We start from the raw sequence: 12,562 nt of genomic DNA, 5'->3' as shown, positions 1-12,562 counted from the left end.
AGGCGACACTGGTAGATGCCTTAGCAGCGCCTTGGTCGTTCAATCTAGCTTATGTCTTTCCACCGTTTCCTCTTCTCCCACGGCTAGTAGCCAGGATCAAACAGGAGAAGGCTTCGGTAATTCTGATAGCTCCTGCGTGGCCACGCAGGACCTGGTATGCAGACCTGGTGAATATGTCATCAGTTCCACCATGGAAGCTACCTTTGAGGCAGGACTTTCTAATTCAAGGTCCATTCGTACATCCAAACCTAGTCTCTCTGCAACTGACTGCTTGGAGATTGAACGCTTGATTCTAGCTAAGCGTGGGTTTTCGGATTCAGTTATAAATACCCTGATTCAGGCTAGAAAGCCTGTCGCTAGGAAAATTTACCATAAGATATGGCGGAAATATCTTTGTTGGTGCGAATCCAAGGGTTACTCATGGAGTAAGATTAGGATTCCAAGGATTTTAGCTTTTCTCCAAGAAGGATTGGAGAAAGGTTTGTCAGCTAGTTCCTTAAAAGGACAGATATCAGCTCTGTCTGTTTTGTTACACAAACGTCTGGCAGCAATGCCAGATGTTCAGGAGTTTGTGCAGGCTTTAGTCAGAATCAAGCCTGTCTACAGACCTGTGGCTCCTCCATGGAGTCTAAATCTAGTTCTTTCAGTTCTTCAGGGGGTTCCGTTTGAACCTCTACATTCCATAGATATTAAGTTACTATCTTGGAAAGTTTTGTTTTTGGTTGCTATCTCTTCCGCTAGAAGAGTTTCTGAATTGTCTGCTTTGCAGTGTAATTCACCCTATCTGGTGTTTCATACAGATAAGGTCGTTTTACGTACCAAACCTGGTTTTCTTCCAAAAGTGGTTTCCAATAAGAATATTAACCAGGAAATAGTTGTTCCTTCTCTGTGTCCTAACCCAGCTTCTAACAAGGAACGTCTGTTACACAATCTCGATGTGGTTCGTGCCTTGAAGTTTTACCTGAAAGCAACTAAAGATTTCAGACAAACTTCGTCCTTGTTTGTCGTCTATTCTGGTAAGAGGAGAGGTCAAAAGGCGACTGCGACCTCTCTGTCTTTCTGGCTGAAAAGCATCATCCGGTTGGCTTATGAGACTGCTGGAAGGCAGCCTCCTGAACGAATTACAGCTCACTCTACTAGAGCTGTGGCTTCCACTTGGGCTTTCAAGAATGAGGCTTCTGTTGAACAGATCTGTAAGGCAGCGACTTGGTCTTCACTGCATACATTTGCCAAATTTTATAAATTCGATACTTTTGCTTCTTCGGAGGCTATTTTTGGGAGAAAGGTTTTGCAAGCAGTGGTACCTTCCGTTTAGGTTACCTGACTTGTTCCCTCCCTTCATCCGTGTCCTAAAGCTTTGGTATTGGTTCCCACAAGTAAGGATGAAGCCTTGGACCGGATACACCAATGTAGGAGAAAACAGAATTTATGTTTACCTGATAAATTTCTTTCTCCTACGGTGTATCCGGTCCACGGCCCACCCTGGCATTTTAGTCAGGTTTAAATTTATTTTTTATAAACTACAGTCACCACTGCACCCTATGGTTCTCCTTTTTCTCCTAACCGTCGGTCGAATGACTGGGGGGACGGAGCCTGAGGGGAGCTATATGGACAGCTTTGCTGTGTGCTCTCTTTGCCACTTCCTGTAGGGATTGAGAATATCCCACAAGTAAGGATGAAGCCGTGGACTGGATACACCGTAGGAGAAAGAAATTTATCAGGTAAACATAAATTCTGTTTCTTTGGGCAGAGGTTCACTCTTGCCATCTCTCAGCTATCCATATCCCAGGAGTAGAGAACTGGGAGGCGGATTTTCTAAGTCGGCAGACTTTTCATCCGGGGGAGTGGGAGCTCCATCCGGAGGTATTTGCCCAGCTGATTCAACTATGGGGCAAACCAGAAGTGGATCTGATGACGTCTCGTCAGAACGCCAAGCTTCCCTGTTACGGGTCCAGGTCAAGGGATCCCCAGGCAGCGCTGATTGATGCTCTAGCAGTGCCCTGGTCCTTCAGCCTGGCTTTATGTGTTCCCACCATTTCCTCTCCTCCCTCGTCTGATTGCCAAGATCAAGCAGGAGAGAGCTTTGGTGATTTTGATAGCACCTGCGTGGCCACGCAGGACTTGGTATGCAGATCTGGTGGACATGTCATCCCTTCCACCATGGACTCTGCCGCTGAGGCAAGACCTTCTACTCCAAGGTCCATTCAAACATCCAAATCTAATTTCTCTGCGGCTGACTGCTTGGAGATTGAACGCTTCATTTTAACAAAACGTGGTTTCTCCGAGTCGGTCATTGATACCTTAATTCAGGCTTGAAAGCCTGTCACCAGGAAAATCTATCATAAGATATGGTGTAAATATCTTCATTGGTGTGAATCCAAGGGTTACTCATGGAGTAAAGTCAGGATTCCTAGGATATTATCCTTTCTCCAAAAAGGATTGGAGAAGGGATTGTCAGCTAGTTCCTTAAAGGGACAGATTTCTGCTCTGTCTATTCTTCTGCACAAGCGTCTGGCAGATGTTCCAGACGTTCAGGCGTTTTGTCAGGCTTTAGTTAGAATCAAGCCTGTGTTTAAACCTGTTGCTCCGTCATGGAGTTTAAATTTGGTTCTTAAAGTTCTTCAAGGGGTTCCGTTTGAACCTCTGCATTCCATAGATATCAAGCTTTTATCTTGCAAAGTTCTGTTTTTGGTAGCTATTTCTTCGGCTTGAAGAGTTTCAGAGTTATCTGCCTTACAGTGTGATTCCCCTTATCTGATATTCCATACAGATAAGGTAGTGTTGCGTACCAAACCTGGATTTCTTCCTAAGGTGGTATCTAATAAGAATATCAATCAGGAGATTGTAGTTCCCTCACTGTGTCCTAATCCTTCTTCAAAGAAGGAACATCTATTACACAATCTTGATGTGGTTCGTGCTTTAAAGTTTTATTTACAAGCTACTAAGGATTTTCGTCAAACATCTGCATTGTTTGTTGTCTACTCTGGACAGAGGAGAGGCCAAAAGGCTTCGGCATCTTCTCTTTCTTTTTGGCTGAGAAGTATAATCCGTTTAGCTTATGAGACTGCTGGCCAGCAGCCTCCTGAAAGAATTACAGCTCATTCCACTAGAGCGGTAGCTTCCACATTGGCTTTTAAAAATGAGGCCTCTGTTGAACAGATTTGTAAGGCGGCAACTTGGTCTTCGCTTCATACTTTTTCTAAATTCTACAAATTTGATACTTTTGCTTCCTCTGGGGCTATTTTTGGGGGAAAGGACTTGCAGGCAGTGGTGCCTTCCGTTTAAGTTCCTGCCTTGTCCCTCCCTTCATCTGTGTCCTAAAGCTTTGGTATTGGTATCCCACAAGTAATGGATGAACCCGTGGACTGGATACACCTTACAAGAGAAAACAAAATTTATGCTTACCTGATAAATTTCTTTCTCCACGGCCCGCCCTGTCACTTTAAGGCAGGTGTTTTATATTTTTAAACTACAGTCACCACTGCACCCTATAGTTTCTCCTTTTTTTTGCTCGTCTTCGGTCGAATGACTGGGGGTGGCAGTTAGGGGAGGAGCTATATATACAGCTCTGCTGTGGGTGTCCTCTTGCAACTTCCTGTTGGGAAGGAGAATATCCCACAAGTAATGGATGAACCCGTGGACTGGATACACCACAAGAGAAAGACATTTATCAGGTAAGCATAAATTTTGTTTTGATCGCATTTGGCAGTGAAATGGTGGCATGAAATATACCAAAATGGGCCTAGATCAACACTTGGGGTTGTCTACTACACTAAAGCTAAAATTAACCCTACAAGCTCCCTTATTAACCCCTTCACTGCTGGGCATAATACACGTGTGGTGCGCAGCGGCATTTAGCGGTCTTCTAATTACCAAAAAGCAACCCCAAAGACATATGTCTGCTTTTTCTCAGCAAAGGGGATCCCAAAGAAGCATTTACAACCATTCGTGCCATAATTGCACAAGTTGTTTGTAAATAATTTCAGTGAGAAACCTAAAGTTTGACAAAATTTGTGAAAAAGTGAACATTTTTTTTTTATTTGATCGCATTTGTTAGTGAAATGGTGGCATGAAATATACCAAAATGGGCCTAGATCAATACTTTGGGTTGTCTTCTAAAAATATATATTTACATGTCAAGGGATATTCAGGGATTCCTGACAGATATCAGTGTTCCAATGTAACTATCGCTAATTTTGAAAAAAAGGTGGTTTGGGAATAGCAAAGTGCTACTTGTATTTATTGCCCTATAACTTGCAAAAAAAGAAAAAACATGTAAACATTGGGTATTTCTAATCTCAGGACAAAATTTAGAAACTATTTAGCATGGGTGTTTTTTGGTGGTTGTAGATGTGTAACAGATTTTGGGGGTCAAAGTTAGAAAAAGTGTGTTTTTCCCTATATTTTCCTCATATTTTCTAAAAAAAAATTATAGTAAATTATAAGATATATTAAAAATAATGGTATCTTTAGAAAGTCCTTTTAATGGCGATAAAAACGTTATATAATATGTGTGGGTACAGTAAATGACTAAGAGGAACATTACAGCTAAACACAAACACTGCAGAAATGTAAAAATAGCCCTTGTCCTTAAAGGGACACTGAACACAATTTTTTTCTTTCGTGATTCAGATAGAGCATGAAATTTTAAGAAACTTTCTAATTTACTCCTATTATCAAATTTTCTTCATTCTCTTGCTATCTTTATTTGAAATGCAAGAATGTAAGTTTAGATGCCGGCCCATTTTTGGTGAACAACCTGGGTTGTTTTTGCTGATTGGTGGATAAATTCATCCACCAATAAAAAAGTACTGTCCAGAGTACTGAACCAATAAAAAAGCTTAAAGATGCCTTCTTGTTCAAATAAAGATAACAAGAGAACAAAGAAAAATTGATACAGTGAAACCTGTTTAAGACGGAATAGCATCGGACAACGGAAATTTTCCGTCTTGGACAGGTTTCCGTCTTATACAGTTAGTAGCTGATGGAGCATCTTTTGACATGTGCAAATTCAAAAATGGCAGAATAATGTTACTGTATTGGTCATGAAGCCAGTCTGACCTGCCTTGCCGCAAGGGAGCATAGGATTGGATTCCTGACCAATTAGGAAGTCGGGCGGCAGGTAATGACCTGCGGCCCAGCTTCCTGATTGGCTGGGAAGATATTTCCATGTTCCCTCGCGGCATTGCAGGTCTCCCTCTGACCGTCAGTTCTGGTATCAGAGCATTTTGGCGCAAATGCTCAGGATCAGCACCATACTATAAAGTACCAATATCAGTGCATCCCTAATCAGAATCGTTTTTCTTGCATGCAAGTAACAAAGACAGTACAATTTTTCTACTTAATCATTACAGTCTTTTATTTAGTTTTTATCTGGATTACCTTTTTTTCTCTAACACAGAAAATGGGTGAGAAAACATAAATTGTATACAAACACAGTACAGTACTGTATTAAAAGATTATGTGTTGCATCAATTACTGTTCAGTAATACAGTACACAAACTTTAAGTCTTCTAAATTGTACCTGTACAGTATGCAGTACAAAGACATCTACAGGTGCAGTATCTATTGTGCACAATTACCACAAATACAGGTACAGTAATCACACCTTATGCAAACATTTTAAATAAAATGTACAGTAAAATACTGTAAAAATAAAAATACAGGTACAGTACTGTACTCTACATGTACGTGCTTTTTATTTTTTAGTGTACACCTGTACTGTACAATACTGTATCTGGATTTATTTTTACAGTTCTGTACTACAGTACTTTTTTATTCTAACATTAAATGGAACAGTACTGAACATTATTATCGGTAAAAGATTAACTGTAATTGTTGCATCAACTTTATTCACAATTACAGTAATACAGTACACAAACTTAAACTCTTCTAAATACAGTACAATTACAGCTACAGTATCTATTGTGCGCAATGCCCACTAATACAGTAATCACATACAGTAATATGCAAACATTTTAAACTACAGTACTGTAAATACAGTAAAATACAGTACAGTACTGTAAATAAAAATACAGGTACTGTACTCTACCTGTACGTACTTTTAATTTTTTTAGTGTACACCTGTTCTATACAGTACAGTATCTGGATTTATTTCTACAGTACTGTACTTCAGTACTTTTTTATTCTAACAGAAAATGGTACAGTACTGAACATTATTAAAAGATTCATTGTTGCATCAACTTTGTTCATAATTACTGTACTGTAATACACAAACTTCAACTCTTCTAAATACAGTACTGTACAGTACAATTACAGGTACAGTATCTATTGAGCGCAATGCCCACTAATAATCACATCTTATGCAAACATTTTAAAGTACAATACTGTAAATAAAATATGTACAGTACTGTAATTAAAAATACAGTACAATTACTGTAAATAACATAATGTACTTAAAATAGTGTACAACTACTGAAAATAAAATTCTGTAAATAAAAACACAGGTACTGTACTCTACCTGTACGTACCTTAAATTTTTTAGTGTACACCTGTACAGTATCTGGATTTATTTTACAGTACTTTACTACAGTACTTTTTCATTCTAACAGAAAATGGCTATGAAGACATCAACTGTATTCTATACAAATACAGTACTGAACATTATTAAGTGTAAAAGATTAATTGTTGCATCAACTTTGTTCACAATTACTGTAATACAGTAAACATTTTAAAGTACAGTACTGTATAGTTTTTTGTATCCAATCCAGTACTGTACAATGTTTACATACTGTAGATTACTTTTTTAATCAAGTTCAATACTGTACTTTAAAATGTTTGTACTGTACTGTTGCTGGAGAGGTCTTGCTTGAAGGTCCGGATACAGAATGATCTGGAACAGGCCAGTGTGTTCTAAAACAGGGAAATACAGTAGTTAGTCATCAGAAATAATGATCATAAACAAAACATTCAACAGTACTGTTAAATAATGTACAGTACTGTACTAAAAAACAGTACTGTATTTAAGCTTTACATACTCTTATACAGTACTGTTCTGTATTTATATAGTGTACTACAGTTACTGTCTACTGTATGTTTTTACTGTACATACCTGTACCTTTATTGGTTTTCTTGTCCCCACAGTGCCAATAATGTTGCTTGTTTTCTTAGGGCATTGGTTATCCTTTTTTCAATTAAATGTCTAGTGGATGTTATTGGTTCTAGAAGCTCCGGGCAGTTATTAAATAATGCAAACTTTTGCAACTGGTGAACTTTCTCTAGAGCATCTTGGTAGCTTTTGACCGATGGCTCACTGGGAATTTCTGTGGTTTCAACACTTTGATCGTCATCCATGTTCTCATCACTGTCTTGTTGTTGATCTAAAAGTTCCACAGCATTTGTAAATGTTTCCGTCGCAAGTTCTTTGTCTATGTCAATGTTGGAATAATGAACGAATATCATTGTTTTCTTCTACAGTCACCTGTATTATTTCTGGCAATTCTTCATTATCGTTCCTGTTTGAATTAGAGAAACCAGCTTTTACAAAGCACTTGCAAATGGTATCAGCAGAAATAGACTTGCATGCCATAGAAATCCAGTTGACAGCATCAAGGACTGTTATGGACTTGGCAAGCTGGTGTACATTTTGTGTGGTAGAAATGTTTGCAACCAAGGACTGTAGCAATAATTTTCTATAGTGTGTCTTCATCGTGTAGATAACACCTTGGTCCATTGGCTGTGTTACGCTTGTTGTGTTTGCAGGGAAACAGGCTAATTTTACATTGCTAAGTTTCAGATGCGGATGGCAGGTAGCGTTATCCAAAAACAGGATGACTTTATTACCTTCTCTCTTCATTTTTCTGTCAAAAATCTTGAGCCATTCAGACATTAGTTCTGCTGTCATCCAGGCTTTTTTATTTGCCCGCCAAATAACGGGAAGCTGTGTAGTGTCAATGTTTTTGAAGCAACGTGGCTTTGCTGCCTTACCAATCACAAGAGGCTTCTCCAATCTTCCATCCATGTTTCCACAGAGGAACACCGTCAATCTTTCCTTGGATAACTTTCCTCCTGTGCATTTTTCACGTTTAACAGCCAGAGTTTTTGAAGGTAGCAACCTAAAGAATAGGCCAGTTTCATCGCCATTGTAGATATCTTTTGTAGCATATGGTTCCTTAAGCATTTTGCGCTTTTCTTCCCATTGGCTAACAGTTTCTTGATCTACATCCTTTGCTTCTCCACATATTTCATTCCATACAATGCAATGCCTCCTTTTAAAACTTTCCAACCAGCCATTAGATGCCTTAAAATCTGTTTTGCCTAATTCTTTGGCTAGTTCGAGGGCTTGTGTTTGTAGTATAGGACCAGAAATTGGTAAATTTTTAGAGCGTGCAGCTACAAACCATTCTCACAGGAGCTTGTTTAAATCTTCATTTCCAGTTGCCTTGCTTTCCTCTTCACTTCACCATTGCCAGCTAACCATTCTTCCATGATTTTCTCTTTATTTTTGATAGCTTCATACATTTGTGTTTTGCCACACTTAAATTTCTCAACGCATTGTTTTACAAACAACTTACCTTTTGTGTAGGCCTCAATCACTTTAACTTTCATAGCGAGAGTAAGAGTGTTGCACTTTCTAGGAGCCATTCTTTGTCACACACCTCTTAAGTTTCAGCATCCGTCCCAACACCCCTTCCGTTTCATCGTCCTTCCAACACCCCTTCCGCTTCCTTCCCACACCACTTCCGTTTCATTGTCCTTCTCACATCACTTCCGTGTCAGCGTCTGTTCCAACACCCCTTCCGCTTCCTTCCCACACCACTTCCGTTTCAGCGTCCTTACAACACCCCTTCCGCTTCCTTCCCACACCACTAACGTTTCTGCGTCCTTCTCACATCACTTCCGTGTCAGCGTCTGTTCCGTCGTCTTGTTCTAACCTCACTTCCGTTCTGCGTTACATTTTCCGGCTTATCCAGGTTTTCCGGCTTATCCAGGTAAGTGAACCAAATGTATGCGCAATTAACACTGTGACCACTTTCCATTTCCGTGTTGGACAGTTTCCGGCTTATCCAGGTAGTAAAACAATGAAAGTATACACTAAGCGCCGGGACGAAGGGATATTTTCGACATGGACAGGTTTCCGTGTTATACAGGGTCCGTCTTGGACAGGTTTCACTGTAATAGGAGTAAATTAGATAGTTGCTTAAAATTGCATGTTCTATCTGAATCACGAAAGAAAAAATTTGGGGTCAGTGTCCCTTTAAGGGTAAGAAAATTGAAAAATGGTCTGGTCATTAAGGGGTTAAGGCTCATTTAACTCGAGCTGTGACTTCCATTTGAGCTTTCAAGAATGAGTCCTCTATGGATCAGATTTGTAGTGCGGCTACCTGGTCCTCCTTTCATACCTTTTCAAAATTTTACAAGTTTAATGTTTTTGCTTCGGCTGAAGCAGCTTTTGGGAGAAGGGTTTTGCAGGCTGTGGTGCCCTCAAAATAGGGTCTGTCTCTCTAATTTTACCCTCCCGTTTCATTCAGTGTCCTCTATAGCTTGGGTATATGTTTCCCACAAGCAAGGAATGAAGCCATGGGCTCTCCTCATATTAAAAAAGGAAAACATAACTTATGCTTACCAGATAATTTCCTTTCCTTCTGTATGTGGAGAGTCCATGGCCCCTGCACGTATTTTCAGTTGGGCAGATATAAATCTGTTGTTTTGTTCTTCTGGCACCATTTAAACCCTGATATTTCTACTATTGTTCATTGTTCCCTCGGCAGAATGACTGGGGGATGAGGGAAGTGGGGGAGGTATTTAAGCCTTTGGTTGGGGTTTCTTTTCCTCCTCCTGATGGCCAGGTTCAGTATTTCCCACAAGTAATGAATGAAGCCGTGGACTCTCCTCATACAGAAGGTAAGGAAATTATCTGATTAGCATCATTTATGTTTTTAACGATCCCATGGACAAATAGCTGGAGCCCTATTTAAAGAAGATGTATGTTCATCATGGTCTACAAAGTTCAGCATATTATTGGTGTGATGCCTTGTCTGAACTGATTTTAGAGGACACTCCGTTGGAGGAGATTCAGAATAGGATTAAAGCTCTCAAGATGGCCAATTCCTTTATTTCTGATGCCAACATGTAAGTCATTAGACTGGGAGCCAAGATGTCTGGCTTCACTGTCCTAGCCCGCCGAGCTCTGTGGCTTAAATCATGGTCAGCTGAAGTTACCTCTAAGTCCAAGCTTTTATCTCTACCTTACAAGGGTAAGACCCTGTTCGGTCCTGGTCTGGCGGAGATAATTTCTGAAATTACGGGTGGAGAGGGGTCCTTTTTACCATAAGACAAGAAGAATAGATCTAAAGATCGTCAAAGTAATTTTCGTTCCTTTCATAACTTCAAAATCTTCCTCTCCCTCATCCAAGCAGGAGCAGTCCAAGTCTTCTGGGAAACCTAATCAGTCATGGAACAAGGGAAAGCAATCAAAGAAACCCTCTGCTGAGACTAAATCAGCATGAAGGGTCTGCCCCCGGTCCAGGATTGGATCAGGTGGGGGGGCAGACTTTCCTTGTTTTGTCTGGCATGGATTTGAGATGTCCCAGATTTTTGGGCTGTGGACATAGTATCTCAGGGGTACAAAATAGATTTCAAATCTCGTCCTCCAAAGGGTAGATTTCTCATCTCAAGGTTATCTGCAGGTCAGGTAAAAAGAGCGGTTCCCATATAAGGCAGTAGTCATTCAGTTGTCTGCGTTCTCTAAAGACATGATTTTGCTTTTAATATGGTTTACACAGTCCACTACTCCCTGCCATCTGGGGGGTTGGCTCTTTTTCCAGTTTCTAGCGATAAGCAATTTAGTGGAGGTGAGGCTGCACAGGAGTAAGCTTTGTTTGGTTTTGGGGAGTCTGTCTATTCCTAAGTGTAATATTGCAAGGGCGTGGGTTAGTGCTTCCAATAAGTCTAAGTCGTTACAGGTCTTTTCAACTTTGCGCCAATAGCTTTTCAGTTTTGGACACGTCCACCAGACATGGAGGGGGGTCCCCAGTTCTCCGCATTCCCTCCAGCACATTGGTGAATGATCTGGGAAGATTTTCTGCAATTTTGTTGGCACCAGGTGCTATCTTGTAATTATTTTGAAAAAAAACTTGTGGAGGGTAATGCAATGAGTAGCTTTTTTTGTGAGGCTAATTGCCCTTTTCCATGCTTCTGGTGTGTGTGTCAGTTGTAGGTCTCTCTCCCAGGCCTCCATGTGTATCCTTTTTGGGGGGATCAGTTCCTCAATTATGCACTTATATTATACTGAAAGGGGTTTGTATAGTTGGAGATTCGTCTCCCATCATGATTCCCAGGGGGTAGGGTCTCGTAATTTATCCTCTAAGAGGCCCCAGGACTTCATTAAGGTCCGTAGTCTCAGTAGTTCAAATTGAAACCTGGGGGTCAGCGTGAGTAGCATTGGCATATCTGTGTGTTGTCTTAACTGTTTGTTGCAGTAGAAGTCTTTCAAGGAGACTACGTCTGTACTGGCCCATGTATTGAGGTGTGTGTCAGGTAGCCCTAGTAGTAGTCCCCGTATGGAATGTATGGGTGAGGGGTGTGGGGCAATAAGCTTGTTGTGTCGCAATTTAACCCAGGTCTCTTGTCATCCCTTAATTATACTATTTGCAATGTGGTTTTTGGATTGCCAATGCGGGGGAAGCCAGAGCAGGTCTTCTAAGGTGACATATGCTGGCAGCGAGGCCTGCTCTAAGTCTCTCCATCTAGTTGGGGGAAGGATGTTTCCCCATGCTGTAACATGGGTTATCATCGCATCTTCATGATACATCCTTATATTAGGGAGGCCTATACGCCCTCTCTCGGTTGGGGCTTGAAGAATGTGGGCAGCTACACAAAGCCTTTTGTTGTGCCAGGTGTAAGAGTTAAATAGGGCTTGGTATTTCCGAATCAAGGTTGCTGGGATCGGGACAGGGATGCAGCAGAATAAATCGGGGTACGTTTGGGGAGGATCATCATTTTGAGGGCCGCAACCTTGCCCATCCAAGATATCTCTCTGTACCTCTTGGAATTAAGTTCGGAGGTAATCTCTGTCAGTAGGGTATCATAGTTTTCTTTGATGGTTATAGATTTATTATGGGAGAGGAAGACACCCAAATGACGAACTCCCCTAGTGGACCATTTGAAGGAATGGAGAAGTTGAGTAGCCTCCCGTTCGCTCGGTGGAATGTTAATGGAGTATGCCTCCGTTTTACCCACGTTAATCTTGTAGTAAGGAATTTCGCCGAATTGCTTCAGTAGGAGCATCAATGGGGGGCTCTGTGTGGAAGACCGTAAGGTCCTCTGCAAACCGTGCCAATTTCTGCGCATTGTTGTGTATCTGGTGTCCCTGGATATTTGTACATTTCTTTATGGCTGCCCCCAGAGGCTCAATAGCCAGGACAAACAGAAGTGGGGAAAGGGGGCATCCCTGCCTAGTTTCATTTTTTATCTCTATTTTGGGCGAACAGAACCCTAGGCCCCTCACAACTGCTGTGCGAGCTGAATAAAGTGCTCTAACCGCCATACCAAAGAAGTCTGGTATACCGAATGCTGAGAGAGTCTGGAACAGGTATTCCCA

Source organism: Bombina bombina, chromosome 1 (assembly GCF_027579735.1).
Source record: "Bombina bombina isolate aBomBom1 chromosome 1, aBomBom1.pri, whole genome shotgun sequence".
Lineage (NCBI taxonomy): Eukaryota > Metazoa > Chordata > Amphibia > Anura > Bombinatoridae > Bombina > Bombina bombina.
This window is presented reverse-complemented; position numbering follows the sequence as displayed.